This window comes from Vulpes vulpes, chromosome 8 (genome assembly GCF_048418805.1).
Source record: "Vulpes vulpes isolate BD-2025 chromosome 8, VulVul3, whole genome shotgun sequence".
In the NCBI taxonomy this organism is placed as follows: domain Eukaryota; kingdom Metazoa; phylum Chordata; class Mammalia; order Carnivora; family Canidae; genus Vulpes; species Vulpes vulpes.
The window spans coordinates 67,798,829-67,826,616 of record NC_132787.1 but is presented as its reverse complement, the minus strand read 5'-3'; the positions used below and the strand labels follow the sequence as shown (position 1 = coordinate 67,826,616).

Here is a 27,788-nt window from a genome sequence, read left to right as displayed (position 1 = left end):
AGCCACAGTGGTGTAAAGTCAGCATTTTCCAAAGTTTCTTTGTAAACCACAGAGCAGGGAAGCACAGGCAGGATGAGGTCCTCCCATTCCACAGTCTTCTGACACAATCTGATAACATTAATTAGGCTTTCAATGCTTCTCTCTACATCCTTTCCCTCACTTCCAGTATTTTGTCCCCATGCCAATCAAATTCTTGACTCTTCAAGTCTCCACTTTGAACACTAGTTCATTCACTCATTTATTCAGTCAGTACAACATTACTGTTTACAGCATTGATGTCCGAGACATGGGGACATGATCTTCTGCCCTAACGCAACTCTCAATGTAATATGAGATATAAATGTAAATATTTACAGGACCCTGTGGTTAAGGTTAATGCCAGATGTATGCATACAGCGACAGAGCTGCACACAAAAAAGAAAGAAGTCATATTCATGGACTGGAGAGGGGACAGGGAAGAGAACACAGCAGAGAGAGACCAACTCCGACGCTGAAGTTTTGCATCTGTCCTCAAAGGGTGGGTTAGGAAGACTTGTTTTTGTGTGTTGTGTTCTGGAGAGTTGTTGGATAACATTCCTTCATTTTACTATTAAATGAATTCATTAGGTTTCCTAAGAATTACTTGCTCATTGTAGACTATTTAAAACAAACAAAAAATGGAAATGAAAGTCCAGAGATGGATGCTATTTTATTTCTATCTTAGGAGGAATTCTCTTTGAAAAGACTTTTTGTTGCTCCTTTTCTTTCAGTCTCTCTTTCCTTCATGTATATTCTTACATAACCAGGGATATAATGCATGTACAGGTTTGCCTCTTGTTTTTGTATTTACTTGTTTTTATCTTGAAAAATTGCTTATGTCATTAAATATTCTTTAATACATAATTCTAAATATTTAATGATTATATATTACTTCATCCTAGATTTACCATATCTTAGGCTTACCTGGGAAGTAGACTCTGGAGATGGAGGTTTGCAGGCTGGAGTTCTTCCGGAGAGAACTCTCAGCAGGTTGCTTGTAAGGGAGTGAGGGTGGTAGGATGGGGCAGAGGGGTAGCTGCAGATGTGATGCAGCTGTAGCAAAGGCCTCAGCCCACCTCATCAGGAGTTCTCAGCTGGGATGGCCCTTCACAGTAGTCTCAGATGAGAGCAAAGGGGCCAAGCCACTGTATCTTTGCACAAAAACTGGTCATTAGATGTGACCTTGGGCAAGGCAGATTCCTTCAACCCAAGGCTATCATAGCAGAGGGACTAAGCTGTGAATGGTCAGTGGCCAACACTCCAGACGGCTGGAGAGATAGATGCTTTGACCCTGAAAGGAAGAAGTGCCATGCCATGGTATCTATCACATAATAAAATCCATTTATCCATTATCCTATTTTGGGCCATTTAGGATGCGTTTTGAGGATGTGCAGGAAGAGAAGAGGGCAGAATATTCCAGATCAATGGGACTATGAGAACAAGGCCTGAAGGCATGAAAAAGAAAGAAAGAAAACTGAGGAAGCAACATATCACTCCTTATAGCCAAGACAGAAGATTATAAGCACACAGTGATAAGAAGAGATGAGTGGGAGAGGTAGGCAGTCGGGGAGCCAGGCCATGGGGTTTGGAGTTAATCTTGTAAGAAATGGAAAACATTGAATGCTTTGCCCTGTTTGCACTGAGAAGTTCAATCAGGGCAGCTGCTTCAGCTCTGTGGTATAGCATTCTCTTCTAGTTCTGGGCTTGGAGACCTAGAGGTGGCAAAGTTGCTCCCAGATTCTCTGACATCTCAGCCATAATTTGCAGGGACCCCTCCAGTGTCTGCTTTTATCCAACTATGGTGAGAGTCCAGCCCAAGGCTCAGAGATCTTGACCTTGCAAGGAGCCTCCAGGTCTTGATCCTTCTCTCTTCCCAGTGTCCAATAAGGTGGCCCCTAAAGAGGTATAACTGAGTTTAGTGAGGTTATGTTGGAGTCCCGCGCAGGGGAGTCCAGGGCAAGAGGTCAGAAGCCAGAAGCAAATATACAATGTGCTCCACCTGGAGGCAGAGAGGCACCACACCTTTCCCTGGCATGGCTCTCTTCCTTGCTCATCCCTCCCCTACACAACCACATGGACCAGAGAAGACTGAGAAATCCTGGTGTAGACAGACAAAATACTACTATTCTGTTGAGTATTCAAATAGTTTAAGTTTTTTCCTCTAATTGATCAATTGATTGGCTGATTGACTTTGGAAAAAGATGAGCTGAGAATAAGTAGTAGAAATAAATCATGGCAGTTTTGTCCTAAATGCCTAGCAGTGTCGGAGAGATAGCAACACATAGTTCTGGTCACTGTGAATTAATAAAGGTCTTGGCTTTAAGCAAGAAATCCCCATTGTTTAAGTTTGTCAGGCCTTATTAAGCCAGTGGCTCTGTGCTGATTGCAGACAGGGTGGGGTGGGCAAGGGAGCAAGTGTGTTGCCATGGTGACAAGAAGAGAAGTAATTTGTGTGGGCAGAATGATTGTCTTGATTCTAGGAAGTTTAGAGGTAGGCTCACACACTGATGGGCAGAAATGGCTCTGAATCCCTTGGAATCATTAGGAATCAGTGATACGGACCCACCATCCTAAATGCTTGCTGGTATCCAAGCGACTAAAATATTCCTTGACACGCTGAGAGAATCCAGGAGACTCCCTGGCACTTGAAAAGAAGCAAAGTACAAATGGCTTAGTGAGAGGGGCTCAGATGCTATTGACTCAAATTCAGAGATCCAAAACCTTGCAAAAGCAAGGTTTAAATGTTCATTATTCAATGCAAAATATATACTGGGCAACAGGTGCCAGACACTGTTCTAAGTCCAGGATGTTGTAAGCACCTCTCTTCATCTGTCATGCCAGGTGAGGCAGGTTTGCTCACAGACTCTGCTCTGCATGAGGGATTTGCTGCAATATGTGACAGGGGAACCTGGCAAACTTACCAGACTACATGCCACAAAATACGGTACGTGCCGAAGAGTGATGAGCCTTGCTTGGGTGGCAATGTGCTGGGCTAACAGGACAGCATTCCTAACACAAGAGTCTGGCCTGTAATTTTGCACAAATGCAGTGTCATGATGTTTCTCAGCAGATTCTTTAAAAATAGTAGTGTAATACTTGAGAGGCATCTTAAAGAAAAAGAGTAAAAAACAGAAGATGAAAGAAAAGGTCTGTTGCATGAATTATGACAATTACAGTGCTGTTTAGCTATTAACTGAAGAATCTTTTGAGGTATTATGTAACGAGGGAAGGTAAAAAAAAAAAAAAAAAAAACCAACAACCCTGCCTGAAACGCAATTCCCAGTTGACATACCTACCAGTTATCCCTTTATGGAGGAAAACAGCTTAAAATGAAGCATTAGAAGGAACCCCAGAACTGGACTTGGTGTAGTTATTGGCAGTGGGGTCTGGGGTGGGTCACTCTATCTCCGTGGGTATGGTTTCATTTCTGAAATGAAAGTGTTAGTAGGGGTATCTCCACTTCTAGTTGTAATAGTTTTAAGGTTCTATGGCACTTAACATCTTTTACTCAAAGAGCTCCCAAGGACCTAATTCCCTTACAAAGCAGCTGGATGGTCATTAGCATGTAGTTAAAAGGTAAGTTCACTTCAATGCTTGGAAGTAACACATCCTGCTGAATAGGCAGTCATACGGACTCTTTTGAAACAAAAATAATTTTTAATGTTTCTCTTTTCCACTTCACTTTTTGTAGCTGACTTCCAGAGAATAACTAGAAATACCAAAACATTATAGTAGCATTGTCCACTGGGACAGCACAAAGCTCTGAATGAGAAATGAGGAGTCTTCCCCTGTCATCACCTGCAACACAACCTTCAGCCAGCTATCAAAACTTGCTAGCTCTGTTTTTCTTTTCTGCAAATTGGAAATAATGAATATGGTCTAGGATTTTAAAGCTCTGAAAATAAAAAGTATTCTGATATTACATGTACTTTATATGGAAGCTCCTTAATCTTCTTCTTTCAAAATAACTTGTTTTACAGAATGACAAGGAAACCCAGCATTCTATTACAGCTCTCAGGAGAATCCACAAAGCAGATGTTAAATACGACAGGATTACTCTTGCAGATGCTCAGAAACAAAAAGGAAACCAGACCATTACTTCTAGAGACCACTGACTATATGTACTCCATCATTTTTCTTTTTTATAAATGGATGAATAAATGGGAACGACTATGGATTGTTATTTTTCCCCCAGCTAGTCTTTTTTCTTCTTCCATTTTTAGTATGAAAGGTAGTGGTGGTGTTTTATTTCCTTATAATCAGGAATGGTATCAGCTCTTATAGCAAGGTAATTCTCAGATCACATTTTTTTTTTTCTGATTTGGGGACTTGAAGCATAAAAGCATCTCAGCCTCTCCAAAACACACAAAACAAATCCATTTGTTGAAACGTAATTTTCTTGAGAGTTGATGTCTAGTTCCTAGGGCTGGCCCTTTACTCTGTCTGCTCATGGGGAAATGCTGATGAATACTGAAATCATAAAGAGACAAAAGAAGGACAGGTCCCTAGCACATAGGTTACATCACTTGCCCCTTCAATATAGTGTCCCCTAATCCAGATATTAGCAGGTAACCTGTGAATGTGTGCTCAAACTTAAAAGGAAGGATGGACTCACAGCACACAGAGGCCAAGTAGGAGTATTCTATATCATCCTCAAAGCCTGGAGCACCTGCAGATCCAAGGCCACCCTCAAGGATCTGCTCCCCAAAAGGTGAAAGACCTTCTCCCTTAATGAACATTTAGGCCCTAAATATGTGGTTTTTTTCACTTAAAGGACCAAAAATATACACATTACATCTTAATAGTATATTTGAGAAAGTTAATTCAGGGCAAATTACATGACATTTTCATTCAAGAATGAGATGATATTTGCATCCTCTGCCCCCAGTTGGCAAAGAACCAATGGGGCATTTTCAACTGTGAGAGTAGTGTAACTATTCACTTTTCCTCAACAGAAACTATTAACAAGCTTCTTTTTAACTTATAGATTTACTTTGTAAAATAAAAGTTCAAAAAATTTTTAAGTGTAAAAAGCTTTTTGTAAATCCAACTTCTATAAACTAATTCAAACAGAATGGGACCTTACATGTATTCTTCTGCGAGAAATGAGAACTTTTGTTCTAAAATGAGTAAGTTCCACATCTTCTTGGAGTGGGGTTTTTTGAATTCATATTTCGTTGCAAGAATTCACTGCAGGGAATTGTTTCTGTTCTCACTGTTTGGAAGGACACCACATGTGGTGGTGGAAGGATACCCTGGAAAGGGTTATGCTGACAGCACTCTGATCCCTCCAAAAGTGCCAAGAGTGAGTTTGCTCCTTAAGCTAATACAGATACTCTAAGGAATGGTGAAACTTTAGCACCAGTCTCGCTGGGAAATTGCACTTCATGTGTGGTAAAGAACCATAGTAAAACATTCGCCTATTTATACAGGAAAGGAGCATGCTATCTCTTGATCCTCCAATAGTACCTTGCATAGGATTTAAACACTTGGTTGATTTACTAGTGGTGGTAAAGCAAAGCAAAGCCGTAGGAATAAGGCATGAGGGAAATATATAAAGGAAAAAGAGAAGCATATATAGTTCACAGCAATTTCATCAGTGTAAGGATGACCAGTAGTTGAATATAAAATAGAGGTTGTTGAAGCTTCATTATTTTTTTCCCTTTTCCTTATGATATTTACCTAATGTCCACTATGTGCAATTCTCTGGGGAACTGTCAAACCATGTAGCCCCTGCAGAGATTGCCAGAGGCAATACATAATACCTGATCTCTCCTTGCTATCCTTTGCTGGGAACAAGGTTACCCAGAGTAAAAATTCTTTTCCAACCTTCCTTATAACTAGAAACCCTATGCACTCAGAAGGCACCAATTTGGGGTACCTTCTGCTTCTCTGAAAGTCATCAGCTATGTTGGACTACATATGGGAACACTCATATGGTCTCAAACCTCTATAGAGGCTGTTCTGCTTCAAAGTCCCAAACACAATGCTGATGCCAGGCAAGAAATGCTGGGAAGACCAGAGGATTGGCCTTATACATGGCCGGGTCTATAGCAAACTGGAGAGTACATCCCCAACCTAAAGCCGCTCTTCGGCCTCTGTTACTGCAACTGCAACTCAGATCCTATGATGATAAGCCTTCCAGTTTACAGTCACCAGAAATTTGGATTTTCATGTGACATTGCTCAAATCTTAAGTTTTAGCAACTTTACAAGTTCAAAAATAATTTTAAAGTGTTGTGGGCCCACATAATTGCAGTTAAGATTTGGTCCACTAGCCAGCAGTTCATAACTAGTCATAAGCATGAGAGAGAAGTCGAGGCTGTTGGTTCAAAGTCTAGAACGCGTATGCACCAGTTAAGTAAAAGGCTCCTTAGAAGTTTAGAGCTTAAGACCCAATCACTTAGGGGAAAGTCTGGGAGGTTGAGCCCTCAGAACAAACCAAGCCTCAGTTTGGTTGCATCAACTGAGCAAAATCACACAATGTAACAGTGAATGGGCATTTTTAATTTTCTTTATATCTATGGTTTTCAGTCACATGCGATGCAAAAACACCATTTGTCAGTGTATGGTCCACTTAATTAAATAGATCTCTACAGAGCTACTTTCTATTTTTATTTTTTAATTTTTTTAAAAAAATCTTTTTTAAAGATTTTATTTATTTATTCATGAGAGACACACAGAGAGAGAGGCAGAGACATAGGCAGAGAGAGAAGCAGGCTCCATGCAGGGAGCTGGATGCAGGACTCGATCCTGGGACTCCAGGATTACGCCCTGGGCCAAAGGCGTAGACACTCAACTGCTGAGCAGCCCAGGCATCCCTAAAAATATTTTATTTATTTATTTGAGGGAAAGAGAGCATGAGGGGAGGGGCAGAGGGAGAGGAAGAAGCAAGTTCCCCACTGAGCATGGAGCCTGATGTGGGGCTCAATCCCAGGGCCCTGGGATTATGACCTGAGCTAAAGGCAGATGCTTAACTGACTGATCCACCGAAGTGCTCCTCTGCAGTGCTACTTTTTACAATGAATATTTGTAAACAACAATTTATGTCCATTAATATTCATAATAATTTAAGATATATTTCTTAAGATTTAGGATGTGTATATAAAGATATATGCATTCATACCTACATACATATTGTCTGAGGAGAGGCAGTTAATTTTGTTGAAGAAATGAATGTAGGAAAACATACTGAGGTTGGGGTAAATGTGCAATGCCAACACCACTGTGCCAACAGAAGATTGCTTAGGACTCTACTAGTCAATATGTGTCAGTGGCCCAGGAATCGGGGAGCTGCTAAGTCTTGTGGAACTGTAGGCAGCAAAAAATGAGTTTGTTACAAACAGAGAATCCCAGACCTGCTTCAGAATCAGAATTGCATTTTAACAAGATGGATAGCTGATTCCTTTGCACTGACTACAATTCATAAAATTGCATTACAAAGAAAGCCATGGGTAGTGCTGTGAGACCCACAACCCGAGTCCTAGAGAGTGCACTCAATTTGGAGGAGGAACAACTGACCTTGAGTCCTATTTCTATCAACTAAGAGAATTTCTTGACTTCTCAGTTTTCTTCATCTATAAAGTAGGAGTAACAACGTGTCTCACAGGATGCAGATTTTTTTTAAAAGACTTTATTTATTTATTCATGAGAGACACAGAGAGAAAGAGGGCAGAGACACAGGCAGAGGGAGAAGCAGGCTCCATGCAGGGAGCCCGACGTGGGACTTGATCCTGTGTCTCAATCCCTGAGCCAATGGCGGCGCTAAACCACTGAGCCACCTGGGCTGTCCCAGTATGCAAATATTTACTCAGTAAAGTTTAAAGGACTGTTCAACTGTAAGTTGTCTTAGTATCACCCACCTGCATCTTCATTTTGCATGTACACACATCTTGGGGTCACTTTTTATATATATTACTTTTGGAGGAAATCACCTTGAAAATGCCTAAGTGTTCGCGAGAACTAAGAGCAGAATACCACTAGTCTAAATCCGAAAAGCCAGAATAAGTGTGGATAAGTGATAAATAATCTGCTTTGGAGTATAAAAATAGGCTATAAAGAAAAGTTCTAACTTCAGCCAAGTTCACGGTAATTACCTGAATGAGGTACACAGGAATGCAAACACTAAATATTTTTTTTTAAAAAACCATCTTAGAAAAGCATAATCCTAAAATATTAATTCCTCACCCTACACTAAAGACACAGGGAACAAATGAAGCAGAAAAAAAAAAAAAACAGAAACAATGATAAAAAGAGAAAAATAGATGGAAGCCAATTTCAACCCACTGTTATTTAGTTCAATTTGAGTGCACATGCTCAGAAATAACAGAGGGCCTCTGTCCCATCTGGAACTTCTGGACACACTCACACTGTCTCTTTGAGTACAGATTATAAGAAAGGAGGCCTCTCTATTTTATGCAAACTGTTTCTACCGATTTCAAATCCTCTCCACCTGAAGATACAGGTCAACAAAGAGTTGTTATGATCATTCACAGTTATACTGCTTAAATTATTAAATGTGGCTGGATTTAAGAAAATTAGAGAAATACCTATATCTCTACAGATATACATTATATGTATATCTGTATACAATATAATATATATTATATAATATATAATATATTATATTATGTATATAATATACATAATTATATTATATATTGTATATATTATATATATTGTATATATTATATTATCTGTATATAATATATATTATATATTATCTCTATATTATATATTATAATATAATATCTATTATATATTAATATATATTATCTCTCTATATAATATATATTAATATTATATATTATCTCTATATAGAGACTTACATATATATATAAGACTTACATATATATATATATATATATATATATATATATATATATACTTAAGTTTTACTGTATTTGAAGTAGGGATAGCCTCACTGACACATCCTTTATAATAAATTAATTTTATAGAAGTTTTTCAAATGCATGTATTGCAATCTGCAGCTTCAATTGGCAAGTGATCTCAAGTCTTCTACCAAACAGATGAATCTACTGCAGGGAGGTAATACGGTACATGGTAGGGTGTTCTGTTTCATACAGGAATTCAATATGGCTTGAATTAATACCTATATGGCACCAAAGATGTATCATACCTATATGAGACACACATCTGTATGTGGACTGGAGGACACATGGGCAAATATACATGGTGGTTTTTATTACCTGGTCTATTTACTCTTGTTTCATAGACAGGATGACAAGTTTTGGACAAATTGTCTCATTTATCTCAATCTTAGTTTCTTCATCTTAAATGTTAGTATTTGGGATGATATTTAAAGTCCTGGGGATCCCTGGGTGGCACAGCGGTTTGGCGCCTGCCTTTGGCCCAGGGCACGATCCTGGAGACCCGGGATCGAATCCCACGTCGGGCTCCCGGTGCATGGAGCCTGCTTCTCCCTCTGCCTGTGTCTCTGCCTCTCTCTCTCTGTGTGACTATCATAAATAAATGAAAATTAAAAAAAAATAAATAAAAAAATAAAGTCCTGAAGAAGTCAAACATTAATGATCCTATGCAATTAAAGGTCACACACACACATTTGATGTATCTTTATTCCTCTCAAAATCAATGAGATATGTAAACTACTTAAAATACCTACTTTCTCAGGGTGCCTGGGTGGCTCCAGTTGGCTAAGTGTCTGCCTTTGCCCATGTCCTGGGATAGAGCCTCACATTGGGCTCCCTACTCAGTGGGGAGTCTGCTTCTCCAAACCATTGGTACACTTTCATAAACACTTTCTCTCAGATAAATAAAATATTTAAAAAAAAACCCTACTTATCTTAGAATTAATTGAACACAGGTCTGTTGAGGGAAAAAAAACGCACTACAACAAATGAAATTTTCAACAGACAAAAAATTGCTGAGAATATTTTTCTATCTCTTGGTTAGGGAAAATTGGAGACACTGAGATGCTTCTGTGGAACCTGTTTTTCTGCACATTACTCTTCCAGAGGAGCCAGAACTCCACTGGAAACCCAGTCATTCTTCAGTTTCCTCAGGAGATCTTCAGAAAGAGACACTGGCATGTACTGAGTGGCAGCCTCTCAGTTCTCTGGCTTCCTTTCTACTTACTCCTCTGCTCTATTAAGCTAGCCCTCAGTTTTTGTTGTTGCTCAAATTGATTTTTGGATCTATTTTGTTATGCCCTGCAATTTTGCTAATATCCAAAAATGTAAATTTATAGACAAATGTGCAGGTGTAGTGTTTGCAGTGAAAGTTAATTGCTTGCTTTTCTAGAGGATAAACAGCAAGCTTTCACATTTAAAATATGAATGATCTATTGAACAGAATAGGATTTACCTAAATCCCTGTTGCCATGATTTGCTGGAATCTATGTGTGTTTACAAACCATAGAAAACATGTCCTAACCACCCCCACCCCCAGCTCAAGATTACATAATACAACAGAATTCAGAAAAAAGAAGTGGATTCAACATTATACTGAGAAAATAATATATACTGAAAAAATAATTACTAATGAGCCAGATTTTCCATAAGGAGTTTTTATCAGGTTTTCTACTCAATAGGGGTTTGGGTCCACAGCCTATACTCAGAGCTGCTGTGATCTGTGAACCTGTCCGGCTTCCCCCTCCAGGGGACTCTGTTTATCCTTGTCCAGGTTGTAGGCTTTTCTATACTAATTTCTCACATACCCACAACTATAAAACTAGTGCCTAAGAGCTCAGCAGATGGCATATCTGGGCATGGCAGCAAGGAACACCAATGCAAAGGACATGTGGTGGGCTGACTTTGTAAACATGCTGCAAGAGAAAAATGATTAGCCACATATGTCTCTGATTTACTGGTCAGCTGGACAGGAGGCACACCGAGTCTGTTGGCTCTCTAAGGCAAAGAGAGCCATCCCTGCCTAGATGAGGGAAGGGAACACAGGGCAATCCTGTTCATACTCAGACTTAATGTAACTTCACCTGTCATGAATATTTTATGACTTGAGGATTTAGGAAGGCAGCATAGAGATTGATCAGCAGATTGTAAAGACTTTATTCAGGCTCCCTCCATCCCCACCTGCCCCTTTGTGGTGATACTCAGCTCATCACTATAGTAACCCAAATGGGCAGCATCGACTTATAAAGAAAAATATTATTTTACTTATAATCCCTACTTTATTTTGTTGTTTGCACAGGACAGCAAGGAGAGCACAACAGGGGAAGAATCTCTCCTTATAACAGGTGACTGAGGAGCCTCGTGGAACATGTCAGGTTGAGGCATCAGGCTAAAACCCAGGCAAGTAAAACCCAGGCAAGTTGTGGTCTTTGGTGGAAAGGTGGTGATTTATGAAGACAGCATGTTTTTTTCTGCCAAACTCCCTAATGGACACATAGCAGGCTTGTATAGAGAACAGAAAAGGGGAAAAATTTCAAAAAGAGCAACTTCATTAAACTCTGGAACACCCTAAGGACAGGACCATTACACAGACAATGGTACAGCCCTTATGGAGCTAAGACTACAACAGTGGGAGCCAGAAAGCCTCCCATGATGTTAAAGAAAAGACACTCCAGAACCTGCTGCCTGGGAAACAACACTGTCTGGTACAAGGGGTCCAGATGTGAACATATGTGCCTGGGGCCCCTGACTTTTAGAAACAGCTGTGAGTTTGGAATGTTCAACAGGACTGGAGGTCTAAATTTGTGAGTTAGGAACAAAATCTATAGGTAAAAATTGTTTAAAAAGTTACATTGATTCTATCAAAATTTGTGACAATTTGTTATCGTTTGAGCACTGTCAGGAATTTTATGCTAAGCATTTTATATGCAAAGCACTTTCTTTAAAACTCATAAATCCCCATGAAGTGTGCCCTTTTGCCCTCATCTTTCAGATGCAGACTGATGTTAAATGACTTTGTCAGGGCAGAAGAGCCGGGGTTCATCCCGGCACCATCTGACCTCAAGTCCAAACTCTTTGCTATTCTTGATTGCTCCCCTTTTGAATGAACCATAAACCGGCCCAAAATGAGATCATTTAAAAGAAAAACCACAAAATTATTTACCAAATTTAGTCCTATGTTTTCCATTCTTTTTTAAATTTTCAATTATATCGCCATTTAAATTTCTATTATCATTTCCTAAATTACAGATTAGATCTTGCTTCTCCCTGTTGGAATGTCTCCCCATAACCTTTAGATGATAGCCCTAATGGCATGATTCTAGATCATCTTTTAACTTGATCTCAAGCTACCTTCCCATCTATAGGTGTCCCTGATTCCTACCACAGCTGACAGCTTGCCAACCTTGCAATCACACCTGCCTTTTCATAAACTGCTCTGTGCTTTCTTGTTTTCTTTCCTTAGACTCCAATTTAGGCATCACTTCCCCTACAAGAGTTCTCTCTGAACTCACAGGCAGAACTAATGACTCCTTCCTCCCCATCAGTACTGCAACATTACTTTAGATTTTGTTTCTAACATTTTCTTTCTACTATCAATTTGCATATTTGTTTCTTCCACAAGAGAGCAAGTTAGTCTGGGTCAGTGACTCTGTCTTCTTAATCCCAATTTCTCAGCGTATGGTATATACTTGGTGCACAAGAGGCACTCAATCAATTGGCTGAACTGAGTTTTCTGGCTTTGGTTGTAATCGAGTCTGCCCCAGAATTATGTTAGCCTAATTCATTTATATCAATTAAGTTAATGTATCTTCTTTTCCATCGTCATTGCCCCTTCCTTCCCACTGCCCCAAGATGTACTTTCCCTCACCAGCAAACCTTCCACTTGCCTTTTTTTTTTTTTTTTTTTTTTTTTTTTGGTGTCTTAGAAAATCTCATTTTTGACTGGACTCAGACTTAGAGGTAGAAGCTCTCAGAGAAGACAGCCTCCATCTCTTGGCAATCTGTTCCTGGCGTTTTTCTTTGGCCTCCTTCATTCTCTTGGCCAAAAGTTTAGCATATTCTGCAGCCTCTTCCTTATTTTCCTTAGTACGCTGTTTCTTCAAAGCAATACACCGAGGTTTGTGTTGGAGGACACATGGAGTAACAAGACGCTGAATCTTGGGTGCTTAGGTTTCTTACCTTCTTTGTTTTTTTTTTTTTTTAATTTATTTTATTTTTTTAATTTTATGATAGTCACAGAGAGAGAGAGAGTGAGAGAGGCAGAGACACAGGCAGAGGGAGAAGCAGGCTCCATGCACCAGGAGCCTGATGTGGGATTCGATCCCTGGTCTCCAGGATTGCGCCCTGGGCCAAAGGCAGGCGCTAAACCGCCGCGCCACCCAGGGATCCCGTTACCTTCTTTGTTTAGGGGCTTTCTAACAACATACTGGCAGACATCGTCTTCTTTTGACAAATTAAAAAAATTTTCGGATTCTGCTGGCTCTTTTGGGCCCCGGGCAATGAGGCACAGTAGTAACAATGAGTCCAGGAATATGCTTCTCCCCTTTTTTCACAATAACCAAATTGAGAACACTGAGATTGGCATCCGCAATGCAACCCCGAACAGATTGTGTTTCCTCTCTCCAGTCCTCCTGGGTCGGTAGCAGGAATGCCCCCTACTCAGCAGCAGGCGGACGCGGACATGGGTCAAGACACCCTGCTTCATGGGGAAGCCTTGTTGTCATTGCCACCACTGATTCGCACCACGTAACCCTTCCATTCCTCGCCCAGAGCATCAGCAGCAACTTCTGTGGCCATACGCAGCTCATAAAAGTACGCAGTTTGCGCTCATCACCCACTTCAATGAGTTTCTGGCAGCCAGTAGCTGGGAAAGAGATGTTCAGCTTCATCCTGAAGCGGCCTACCACCTCAGAGGTGCCACGAAAAAGAGCCTTCCACTTGCTTTTAAGGTCACCACAGAAAATACAGGTCTCCCAGTTAAATCTGAGATTCAGATAAAAAGCAAGTATTTTAGCATCTATCAAATACTGCATGGTGCCTAATTATACTAAGAATTATAGTTTATATGAAATTCAAAACTTAATGGGGTACATTTTTTTTTTCTAAATCTGACCTCCCTATTTTCTTTACAAACCTCCTTAAACCATCATTTGCCACAAGTGGCTCATGGTAGGCCTTCTTCAGTCATAAAATAGAGACTTGTTCACAATGGAATATATTTGCTTCACAGGGGTGGTATAAAATACAACCATGAAGGCCCTCCAAATGCTCAGTGGCTCACTTAAGTTGGCAGCATAAGATGAATTAAGGGAAATGTCTCTGTAACAAACTGATAGGATTGCATGACTGCTCACTCATGCTCTCACTTAAGGTTGTCCCTTACCCTTCGGATTTGACCTTGAGTATGATCTTCTAGTTGTGCTCATGTATCCTTTCAACCATCTTTCAGGCTCTCACTATTGATAAAATTGCCAGGTTCTGGAAGGGTCCAGAATTCCCCTACCTGAATGTTTCCCCGGTGGGTGGCAAATCTGCTAAACAGGAACTTCTCAGGATAAATGGATAGGTCTGTGGTTTTCTTTCAAGAAGTCTCATCTGCATTTTTCTTTCATTCAGGAAGGCCATGGGGCAGACACTGAGCCAGTGGCTGCTCCCAATCTGCACATGCCAAGGAACACTCAGTGAAGGAAGGCTTGCTGATTGCCAAGAGTCAGCAAACTGAGTGTTTCAGGGGCTGCCTTCTCTCTTAATACCTGAAGAGTCACACGCGATGAATCTCTCATTCCCAAAGACTATAAATTCACTTGTCAGAAAGGTTTCGTCTATAGCAGTGACCTCCTACATAAATTTCTGCAATAATGGAAATGTTCTATTTCGTGCTGTCCAATATAGTAACCACTAGACACACATGGCTACGGAATACATGTTGATATGTAGCTAGTGTGACTGCAGAACAAAAAAAAATTTTTTAAAGATTTTATTTATTTATTCATTAGAGATAGATAGAGAGAGAGAGGCAGAGAAACAGGCAGAGGGAGAAGCAGGCTCCATGCCGGGAGCTGGACGTGGGACTCGATCCTGCGTCTCCAGAATCAGGCCCTGGGTTAAGGCGGCGCTAAACCGCTGAGCCACCGGGGCTACCCTGCAGAACAAATTTTTTAATTTGATTTAATTTTAAATTTATTTTTTAAAGATTTTATTTATGTATTTATTTGAGAGAGAGAGTGAGAGAGAGTATATGCACACACACGTGAGTGGGGAGAGGAACAGAGGGAGAGTGACAAGAGATCATGACCTGAGCTAAAATCAAGAGTCAGCTGCTCAACCAAGTGAGCCACACAGGTGCTTCTGATTCAATTTTAAATTTTAAATGTAGCCTTAATTAACTTAAGGCTGGGATCCCTGGGTGGCGCAGTGGTTTAGCGCCTGCCTTTGGCCCAGGGCACAATCCTGGAGACCAGGGATCGAATCCCACATCGGGCTCCCGGTGCATGGAGCCTGCTTCTCCCTCTGCCTCTCTCTCTCTCTCTCTCTCTCTGTGACTATCATAAGTAAATAAAAATATTTTTAAAAAATTAATTTAAGGCTACTGTGTTGGGTAGTGTAGGCTTACAGCACCTCCCCCCAGGGCCTCCATTCCCTTTAAAATCTGGACCCCGTGGTTAGTCTTTCTCATAACCTTATTTTTATTAAGGTTAACTATTATTATTATTATTGATTATTATTATTATTGTCCTGACTAATGAGCTATCATTTCCTGATTATAATTTTTTTGTGTAAATTATCTTTACAATAATCTTTCAAGGTAGTTGTCTTTATCCCCATTTTATAGATGGGAAATAGAGATAAAGAAGTACATTATGCTAAGTGAAAGCAGCTAGACACAAAAGGCCACATAGCAAATGATTCCATATATATGATAGGTCCAGAAAAGGCAAAGGCATAGAGACTAATCTACAGAAAGTAGATTTCTGTAGATTAGTGATTATCAGAGGTTGAGGGAAGGGAAGGGAAAAAGAGGGACTATGAGTAGCTATCGAGCTCCTTTTAGAGGATGAAATGTTATAAAATTAGACAGTGGTTATGGTTGCACAACTCTGAATACACTAAGAAACACTGATCTGTACACTTTCGAAAGGTGAATTTTATGGTAAGTGACTTCTATCTCAAAATTATTAAAAATGTAGTCATATTTAAAATATACAACATTAAAGGGCACCTGAGTGGCTCAGTTGATTGAGTAGCTGCCTCTTGATTTCAGCTTAGGTCATGTTCTCAGGGTCATGAGATTGAGCCCAGTATATGGCTCTATGCTCAGTGCAGAGGTGGTTTGAGATTCTTTCTCCCTCTGCCTCTACCCTAACCCCCCACCTCTCTCTCTCTCTCTCTTTCACTCTCTCTCTCTCTCTCACAACTAAAAAAAATCTTTAAAAAATACATACAACATTAAAATATGGCTTCATTTAGTATATAAATTGACTTAAATATAAAAGATTAAAAATTGAAACAAAACCAGAGGTGAAGTGGCTTGTATGCATCACATAGCTGGGAGTGACATGAGGTCTATAATCTTAGTAAATGTTTAAGCATACAATATATAGGTACAATGTATTACAACAGATCTCTAGAACTTACCTTACTTAACTGAAACCTTATGCCCATTGATAAATGACTGCCCATTTCCTGTTGCCTACCAGCCCCTGAAAAACCACCATTCCACTCTCTAAATCAATGAATCCGACTATTTTGGATTCTTCATATAAAGGAAATCATGTAGTATTTGTCTTTCTGTGACTGGCTTATTTCACTTAGTATAATGTCCTCAAGGTTCATCCATATTGTCATGATATTGCAAAATATCCTTTTTAAAGGCTGAATACTATTCCACTGTGTGGAATATATATATTATATATATTAATAAAATGGTATTCATAACAGTAACACCACTGGTCATAAAGACTGGAAATTACACAAAGTCTCTGACAGAAAAATGTTCATTTTGTAAAAAGTGCAGCTGCTATGGAACTGCTTCACTAATAAAACTATGAGAGCATCTTCTTCGGGGCTTTTGGAAGAAAGATTCTAGATCTTAGTTTCTGAGGTGTGGATGCCTGGGGCATGGATGGGTCTGAACAGTCTCTTGTCCTCTGTTAGAGTAATTCTTATAACATTGTAGCAGTTCTTGTATTCTTGCTTTGTAGGATTTTTTCTCAACACAGGGCAAAAAGCACTAAGCTTCTAATGTGGAGAACTGGACATAGGCAGGAAGAGCGAGCTCTTCAGGGGGGTACTTATCCTTGATCTTCTCTCCAGTAGTACTACATAGTAGGTTTCATTTTGTTAAGAACCTAGAGTGTCCTTGTGATTTCTTTTTCCTGTGGGTGAAGACATAGATATCTTGAGAGTCTGAGTGACTTGATTAAGACATTTTGGGACATTTAACTTTTTCTGAGCAAGGGACCAGAAAATTTTCAAGAAACAAGCGATAGAGTCAAGGCCAACCCAAACATCAGAAAGGAGGCAGGGGAGGCATGGCACAGTTTCTCAGCAACTTTCCCAGTTGCTCCCAAGTGTTCCATTTGTTATCTCTGTTGTTATACCTGTGGATGAGGGAAGGCCCTCTTTGGAAACCACCCTCCTCTGTAAAACTCTTCTGCAAACAAGAAAGGAGAGGAAGGGACAGATTCAATCTGCTGCCTGGGGAAGCAGCAGAACACCGGTCTTTGTGCAACTGTCCTTAATGATATTTGCAATGGTTTAATCTCTCTCTTTAAAGCAAACATCATCTGTCTGCTGCTCTGAGTGATCTACTCCCACTTTTCGAGATGCAGGCTCATTTAACAACTGGCAATCAAACGCGCTCCGGCAGCCACAATGGAAACTGTCGAGGTTCATTACACTGAAAAAATATGCCATCTTTATTTCCATTCTATTGTTTCCTCAAAGATTAACAATACACATTTTTTTTCCAATGGCCCATTTTCATGAAATTTCACTAGGATATATTTCTAAACCCCTGATCCAGATGGTGCAACTCAGAGTGAAATCTGTAGTGTGCCTCTTTGTCGCTATTCTAGAGCATGGCAGTACTATTCTGGACAAATTTAAAAAAAATGATATCACAGATTCAGGGGATGAAAACAATTTGAGATTAAAGAGTTTATGATGTGAGACTCAGGAAAAGTGCTCTTGATTGAGACAATGATTACTGATGAACTGACAGAAACTTGCAGGTTTGCTCAATTGTTTAATTGGGTGTGGTGGGTTTCTTGCAAAATCCTGATGGGCACTTAATTTACATTTGTAAAAGAAAGCATAAATAGAGTTACCCTTTTAGGTATTTGGAGGAAGTTTAAGAAGAATAGGAGAAAACAATAAAACAGTCAAAGGCTATTGCAACTAAAACAATAGTTGAAATAAGAGATTAAAGGATTGTGATAGTTTTAAAACGTGGCTTTTCAATGAGTTCCCTTAGGAACCTTAGGGAAAAAAAAATATTTACAAGTGTAAAAAAACTCAAAGGATGCGTAGTAGAATGCTCAAGCCAGCACCGGGAGCTTACCAACCATTGTCTGTAACTGGCATAAAATCCAAATGTACTGCAGGTTCAAAGTTAGCCAAGATGCAGAGGTCAGCCAAAACTTCCAAAAGTCTAGATTAAATGAAAAGTACAACTGAGTGACGGAGATACACAATTTGTTTCACTACACTTTAGCTGTCTTCCTTCTGACTGCTGATTCAGTCTGAGAAGGATGTACCCCTCCCACCGCAGCCCTACCACAAGGTGCTTTTCCAATAGATTGTGGTGTAATTAGCATCTACACCCCCTCCCCTAATACCAGAGATCCTCCATTAGATGCTAGATCAAGCTATGGGCATAGCCTTCTGGGACTGTGATACAGAACAAAGATGCTTGATCTCTTTTACACAAGTGACAGAACTGATTATCTATCTGGAATGTTCATAGATATTTATTATTTTACACATACACAAAAACACATGCACACACTTTCCTCTTTTTCTGATGCTGAAGAAAAAATGATGAGCAAGAAATAATGCCTGTCTTCAAAGAGTTCATAGTCTTGTAGGGTAGACATTCAGGAAAGGTGCTGAAAGGTGCCCAGTGCTGGAAGCTCCATAACAGAAGGCTATGAAGAGTCTGAGGGAATCCCAGAATGGGAGGCACTTCAGTCTGCAGGGTAACTAGGGAGAGCCCCACAAAATGGAGAGGAAGACCTAGGGTTTTGCCCTTTCTATGTCTCAAAACCAAACTGGCTGACTTTTGTAATCAGTAGAAAATAAAATGATTTTAACATCTGTATTTTATTTTTTTAGAATGAGATGTATTTTAGATAGTTATTTCCTTCATAAAATCATGTGAATATCTTTACTAATTAGCATTCAGGATGCATTTAGCATTTGATTTTCTTTGCAAAAGCACCATTTGCATATCCATAAATGCAAATATTTTGCAAAGTGATGGCCTTTGCATTACACAGCAAAGCATGCAGTTCAAAAAACAAAAATAAAACAATTTGGGGCATCTAATGTGTAAAAAGTATGTGATTATCTGCTTTTCCTACCTTATTAGAAAACACCAGGGTTTTTTTTTTTTTTTCCAAAAATGGTTTAAATCATCTACTAACATATCAGTCTTTGCTACCTATTTTTTTTTAAACTTTTTTTTTTTTAATTTATTTATGATAGTCACACACAGAGAGAGAGAGAGGCAGAGACAGGCAGAGGGAGAAGCAGGCTCCATGCACCGGGAGCCCGACATGGGATTCGATCCCGGGTCTCCAGGATCGCGCCCTGGGCCAGAGGCAGGAGCTAAACCGCTACGCCACCCAGGGATCCCCTTTGCTACCTATTTTTTAAATGATCAATAATAAATGTCCTCTTCACAGGTTTTTTTTTTTTATTTTTTTTTTCTTCACAGGTTTTAAATGGAGCCAGTAATTCTATTCCTTTCAAACAAGCCCATGAGGTTATGACAAAATATGCTTATTTATTTTTTTATGGCTGAGGCAGTAGCTTTTCTTATTTGATATCTTCATACCTCCCACTCACCTCCATTCAAATATGGGAGTGCTTATGTGCTTGCTTGTGTGCACTCTGGTGTGCGCACTCTCTCTCTCACATACACACATACATGGTAGTTAGTAGCATAAGTAGATTTCCTTTGTCAGTAAGGTAACTGTCAATGAGATAAATATTGATAGGGGAACAGAGGACTAGCTGAGGACAAAGCACAAGCCCCAGGCAGCACATTGACGAGTCCTTGAAACAAGCAAAGGGACTTTCCTCTACAGACTCAACTGCCTCAATGTTAATGCTCTGCTAAAGTCAAAAGGCAATTTTAGTCCAATCCCCAGGATCCTGTAAGTTTACTTTAACATATAAAAATTCCTTTAGAAATTTCCTTTATTTCTACCCCCCAAGATAGATACATGTTGACAATCATCCCCCAAGCACATGGCCCACTGATATACATCTGAAGGGTTTCATGACTCAGGTTTTATTAGACAGTAATAAGTGATCTTTTCCCAATAATAGCCAGTCCCCTCAAGGTCCTGGAAACCTTGCTCCCAAAATTCCTTAGTACACTATCCCCAAACCCCTCCCAACTCCCAGATATATAATCAGCCACCCCTCACAGGCCTAGGGCAGCAGCTCTTCCTGCCCATGAGTCCAGCCCCTGTGCTTTAATAAAACCACCATTTTGCACCAAAGATATCTCAAGAATTCTTTCTTGGTCATTGGCTCTGGACCTCACCTATAATTCCCAAACTTCATCAAATTTCATTAGACTTGGTCCTCAGTAGATTCAGCAGACTAGTTTAGGCCTGGAGTCAATTCTCCTTTCCTGTACTAGGTCATTAAGTATGACTTTTAAGAAAGAAAAAAACAAAAAAACAAAAAACACTGCTGGATTATCAAACAACTTACTGTTATCACTTCCAATCCATGAGAGACTTTGGGAATGGCTTTCTCACAGAGACCACTGTGCTGTTAATCTCTCAAGTCCACATTTCTAAGAGTAATGCCTCAGGTATAAATATTTTCCAGGGGGTTGAAACTGTCTTATTAAAGATGAAAATAGTGCTTGAAGTACAGTGTTTCATCCACTAATTTGTTTTATGTACTATTCATTCTATAAATATGCACTATTACTATGGGAACTCATCTCTCTTCAAAGACAAGAATGTACTGAAAATATTTCACAATTATTCTATCCCTCCAAACAAGTCACTTAATTAACAGCAATAACATTAGTCATGTCAGGGGAAAAGTCATTTTGAATTTTTGCTAGGTAATGTCTTTATATACAAGCAGCACATTATCATAATGTGGCACTTATGTTGGGTGCCCCCATCCCAAGTCTCATGAATAGAATGAAGTAAATGGATCTTTGTCTACACAGGAGTCAATTAAATTGCCTTATTCTTTAACACTTTAAGAATAGCAAATATCCTTTTTTCATACCACTCCCATTAAGAGAATTGGAAATACACCATGTATTTATTCAAAGTAAAACAACAAAAAACATCCTGCCTCATTTCTTGCCCTTCTCTATGAACACCATAGTGTTCATTGCAAATCATATTCTAAAAAATTATTTGGAAGAACATTTAAATCACTCATGATTTTTTAAGATTTATTTATTTATTCATGAGAGACACAGAGAGGCAGAGATATAAGTAGAGAGAGAAGCAGGCTCCTCACAGGGAGCCTGATACAGGACTTGATCCCAGATCCCGGGATCACACCCTAAGCCAAAGGCAGATGCCCAACCGCTGAGCCACCCAGGTGTCCCAAATCACTCATGATTCTATCACTCAGATATAAGTATCATTAATACTTGCAAATTTCACATATTCTAATTATATCGTATTGTTAACGGCATTTTTTTTTTCATTTTACAAAATGTTATGGAGATCTTTCCCTATAGATAAACTAAACTAAACTCTACAGACCATGTTAGAGAACTGTACTAATCTACACATTACATTGTGTGGATTAACCATAATTCACTTAACTAATTTCCTGTGATGGGCCTTTAGTTAATTTCCAATTATTTATTTTATCATAAATATCCTTGTCAATGTACTTTTTTTTTGGTACATATATCTTTGACTAATTATCTGTATTATTTCCTTAAGGTAAATTCCTAGAAATCAAATTGCTGTGTCAAATGGTATATACATTAAATATTAAGACCTATAATTGAATTGTGCCACACAAAACTGTTAAGATCATAAAATCCTAGCACTATATGAAAAAGCACTAAATCATTCACATGAGCTTGGGAGTGATTCTCAACACTCCCACTGGCCAATTGGGATGCTACTGCAGGTTTTGTGTACACCCACATAGTACTACACAATCCGCTATTTTTCAAAAAGAAGGACCACCAACCTGGATCCAACAGTGTAAATAGTGGAGTTGATCTGAACAAGGGTGACGGTAGCAAGGGGGTTTACATGAGTACCTTATCAAAAAAATTACATAAGTAGATGACCGAGTGATTAAGAAAACCAGGTGAGGGATGCCTGAGTGGCTCAGCGGTTGAGCATCTGCCTTTGGCTCAGGGCGTGATCCTAGGGTCCTGGGATCAAATCCCACATCGGGTTCCCTGCCTGGAGCCTGCTTCTCCCTCTGCCTGTGTCTCTGCCTCTTTCTCCATGTCTCTCATGAATAAATAAATAAAACCTTAAAAAAAAAAAAAAAGAAAAGAAAACCAGATCTGAGAGATGTCTCTGTCATGATCATGCTGTGTAGCTCTCAGAGTCTTTGAACCTCTCTGTGCCTGATTCATCTATCTGTCAAATATCAAGTAAATCTGCCCACAGTGTTTTCATAGTATTAAAGAGGAAAGAACAGAAAAGTTCTTTGGAAAATATGGAAATTTTTAATGATATTTAAGAGTCCAGAGAGGATGATATTTGGCATTAAGAATATTACAGTTAGTAGATAACAAAGCATAAAAAATGGTGTAAGATATGGTGGTTTGGAAGCAAACTGACATGCTGGAAACCTGAAACTTGCCAAAAAGATCCAATAAAATACTACCAGTTTCAAAAGTTCAGTTCCATCAATGCTTAAGCAAGTGAATGGAAAAGCTCTGACATGAAAAAACATCAATAAGCATCCCACATCTAGCTAATTTTTTAATATATTTTATTGTTCCTTTAATTGTATTGTTCATACCAAGTTTTCAACATACAACAATAATGATTCAGAGTTTGACATGAGGTTAAAATGAATCTCACTTTTATTATTATAATTTTTTTGATTTTTAAATTAGAGCTGGATCTGTAAAATTACCAAACAAATGAACTCTTTGTTTTCTTGGCCACTTCATTCTAAGAAGCATGCTAATTCCTTTATCTTAATCCAGAAGAAAAGAAGCTTCTGTCTTTCCAGTGCCTTTCTGTTTTCGAACTCCAAATATAACGCAGAGGAAAATACAACTTCCCAGAAGAGAAGTGACAGAAGTCAATGAACACAGGAATAAAAAACCAAGAGGAAGATCAAGAGAGTTTTTGGGAGACCCCATTAGAGGCCAAAGCCGGACTCTAAAAGTTTAAGAACCAACATCTTAGATTTATCCCCATTTGAGTCAGATCAAATAAAGGTGCTAGGTCAGCCCTCTCTCCCAGGTCTTCCCTTTCTTTAGATAAAGATTTTGTCCCTGATTTGTTCAGTGGGAAAGTCAGGAGAGGGTCTGACTGGAATTCTATCTTTTTTGTCTGAGGTCACTTGGTGAGCCACACCCTCCCACAGAACCACATGAGGAGTGTCAGATAAAAAGAATGTCTACTGGAAACTGCCTGTGGGATTCAGAACTCCCCAGCCATTTCTGTTTTAGCTAAAGTCAAGTCCTTCCTAGTCTAGACTGTTCAGCCATGTGGCTGCCTCATCTCTCACCAGGGCCTTAGGGACCAGACATGCTTCCAGAACAGCAGTTGCGGCGAGGGGAGTATTCTGCTTATTTCCCTGACTGAACCTTTTTCCTCAGTTCCCATCTATGCTGGACTTCTGAGATGGTCATGAACTCTGGGGGTTTTAAATATAACACCTGCCTAATCCATTTCCTAGAATCTTATTCTTCAAAAATGTTCAAGCAGACATCTTGCACTCCCTTCTTCCCACTCTCCTCCTGCATCATTCATCCTCTCTGGTCCCTCTACAGCCCTAGACACCCCCTTTTCATGCACACTATTCCTATCCCCATGCTGGCTCAGCTACCCTAGTGTCTTTCACAGCATCTTCTCCCTCCATTTCTCAGCCTTGAGCTATGTCTTCACACCACAGAAACTTTGGCTTCAATCAAATTTCATGTTTTAGGCACTTTTGATTCAATCTAAAATGTCCTATCAGCTAAAGTGCTATAATTCTCCAGATTTACCAATGATACTAGAATCCTCAGAGCAACAGGAAACTTGGGATAAGAATGAAACAAGTCTTGTATTTGTTTTTATTTTCAAATTATAAAAAAACCCTTTGGCTTCAATCAAATTTCACATTTTAGGCACTTTTGATTCAATCTAAAATGTCCTATCAGCTAAAGTGCTATAATTCTCCAGATTTACCAATGATACTAGAATCCTCAGAGCAACAGGAAACTTGGGATAAGAATGAAACAAGTCTTGTATTTGTTTTTATTTTCAAATTATAAAAAAACCCTTCCCCTCTCCCCCTTTTTATCTTCTCTATAACAAGAATACTACAATGATGGTAATGTGTTTGCTTCTAAAGGGCAGACATACTATGCTGGCCTTAGACTAGCAGGGTCTTCACCCTGGGAAGACTACCCATAGCACGAGATAGAGTTCATCTTCCCACAGATCCAAGTTTCTCAGGGCAGGGGCTGGAAGGTAGGATCCAAGTATTAGCAGAGTTAGGAGTTAGTTTTTATTTGCATTGTTCAAGATAAACTTACATGAGTGCAGAGGAGTTAGTGTCATATACTTATTCATGCTACATGTTTATTCATGCCATCTCCAAAATCATCTTTTCTTCAATCCTTCTAATAATAACAAATATTTAACAAAAATGCATAATTTTCTAGACACTTCTGTAAGTCATCAGAAAGGCTTATTGTATTATAATGAAAACTTTTAATTGATTCTGATTTCACTAGTATCAAGAATGAATTTGTCAAGTTCTTCCTTCATGTCTACTGTTTCTTTCATAAGAAAAATTATTTCCTTAGTCACCAAACAGCAATATATAAAGAAGAGAGTAAGCCAATATTAAAATTAAACTTAAAAGAAAATCCTAATATTATCAATTCATTAATATGTGCCCAGCCCGTGTGTGTGTGTGTGTGTGTGTGTGTGTGTTTGTACTTGTGTGTGTATTATCTCATTTAATCTTCATAGCAAACTCAGGGGTGAGTGTCAGGACATCCCATAAAATCATGGTGCTGTTGTTTCTTCCTAGCAACTGTACTTGCTTCTCCAGAAAAACCACACAGAGACTAGACATTACTCAGAGTTCTGTGTCACATTATCATCCTATTAATGTCATTAACAATTTCCTCCTCAGTAGTCAACAAAAGAAGGATTGCCTGCCTTAGAGTAGTAATAAAATTACCCAAGCTATTATGATAATGCAGTAACCAAGAATGAGTTCAGAATAGGGAATAGTTTTTGTTTATTTGTTTTTTAATTTTAGTGAATTGACACCATCACAATTAAGAGGACATGGTTACTGACATGACAAATGAACAGCTTTCTAATGAAAACATTTACCTTAATATGTTAAGAACAAGATCATGATTTCCTATACCACTGTCTTCATACTAGATGGTTCCTCTGACAGGATTACTGTATAAGGGTCCAAAGTAAAATCAAAGCTAATGTGTGACCCATATTCCCCTACCCTTTCATATTTCTATAATAAGTACAGAATCTGAGCTAGGAGAGTTACCAAAAGAGAAACTGGTCCATCTAGCATCTGCCTTCATATTCAAATCTTTGACTCAAGAGTAATGTTACATTCCCCCTTTTTCAGTTCTATAATCATTGTGCATTTTCCACCAATGTCTAAACAAAACTTTCCTAGGTCTCTATTACCCTTTAAACAGACTCCCCAGTTTAGGCCCTACCCTTCCCATCTTACTAACTCATTGATTTGTTACACAAAGGCCCTGAGAAAAATTTCTCTCCCCTCCTCCAAACACATTTAAACACACACACTCAAAATGGATGAATAAGTAAGCCTGCATACCATTCTCCTTTGCCCACAGTTTCTGGTATCACGGATGTCACAGTGGTGTTTATTTTCTCCTCCACCAGGATCTAACCATGAGAAGCTCCTTGCTGTCAACAATGTTGCCCTGGCTCATGTTTATCTCCTTGTGTGTTTGTACCTATGCAGCGTCCTAATCCTAGAAACATACATACATACATTCTTTCTGTCTCTCTCACCCTGTCTCTAGGTTTGCATGAATTTCCCCCAACATCCTCTCTGTATTCTCTGCCACCCCTGACACGTTCCAGGCCCCTAGTAGATTGTAGCACACGTTCTATCAAGCACTCTGCTAGGGTTGGGTGACCCAAGGGGGTGGAGGGGTCACTAGTCCCTCAGAGTCTGATTTAGACTCAAGCTTCAGAGCATGTTGACGAGACTGTCATGTGGGACGGAATCAAAAGACTTGCTGTGGCTCATGTAGATTACATCTATTGCTTTTCTCCTATCTCTGTGACCTGTCATTCTGTCATAGGAGGAAATTGAATTGGCCCACACGATTTTCTCTTTACAATACCATGCTGGTTTGTACCCAGTTCCTCAGGCTTCACTGAGAGATGGAAAATTGATTGCTAGATGCTGTGTTTTGGTGTCTTCTTAGGTACTGAAGGTGACTGATGATTTGATACAGGTAGAATTCACTTTCTCCAGTGGCTGTTTCTCTGAGAACTTGTACAAATTAAATTTTATACAAATTGGATTTTACTTTCGTGCTGCTTTTTTTTTTCTTTTTTTAAACACACTCGATTTCTGATGAAGCCTTAATGGTCTGTATCTCTTAATGTTTGAATTGTAATATTACCCTCTTTCAATCCTCAGGCGCTTTGGCCCCTTTGCTAAGTAGATGTTAATATATATGTATGTTAAAAACACTGGGTGAGCTATCATAAATGAGAAATATGAGTAGGTGCTAGGCTGTCCACACCATTTCTTAAAGTTTAGAGAAGGAGAGCCCTTTCTAATATTAATAACTACTATTATATGAACATTTATTATGAATCAAATGTCTTTCTCAGGGCTTTGTGCATTTTTTTTCTCATTTAATACTTCTAACACCGTTTTAGGTCCTAGAGATTATTGTCATTTTTTAGATGATGCCACTGAAACCCAGACACAATATATAACTTGCCCAGATTCAAGCAGAGGTAAGTGGTAGGGACAGGATTGGAAACTTGCAAATATAAACATGGGTTATTTTCCATTTTTTAACACAGAAGGAGACCTATTAGACACACTCTATATCTTGTATTTTCTCTGAGCAGTATATTTTGGAGATCTATACAAAACAGCTCATAGAGAGCAGCCACATTGTTTTGTGCTTGTTTTGTCGTTTTCAGTTACATAATATTCATTTGTATAGATGACCATACCTTAACCATTCCTCTAATTATAGACATGGGGGTTTCCCCCAATCTTTGATACTGAAAAAAAGAAAAAAATACCATTATAAACTTTTTTACAGGGATCCCTGGGTGGCACAGCAGTTTGGGGCCTGCCTTTGGCCCAGGGCACCATCCTGGAGACCCGGGATCAAATCCCACGTCGGGCTCCCGGTGCATGGAGCCTGCTTCTCCCTCTGCCTGTGTCTCTGCTTCTCTCTCTCTCTCTCTGTGTCTATCATAAA

At 39.2% G+C, this 27,788-nt stretch overlaps 1 protein-coding gene and 1 pseudogene across 6 annotated transcripts in view; both read right to left on the bottom strand.

Annotated features, from left to right (window-relative positions):
• The window catches only part of CTNNA2 (catenin alpha 2), a 1,081,323-nt gene that overhangs the window by 556,417 nt on the left and 497,118 nt on the right, over positions 1–27,788 (bottom strand). The window lies entirely within an intron of this gene.
• Positions 9,454–14,823, bottom strand: LOC112916694 (small ribosomal subunit protein eS6-like; annotated as a pseudogene).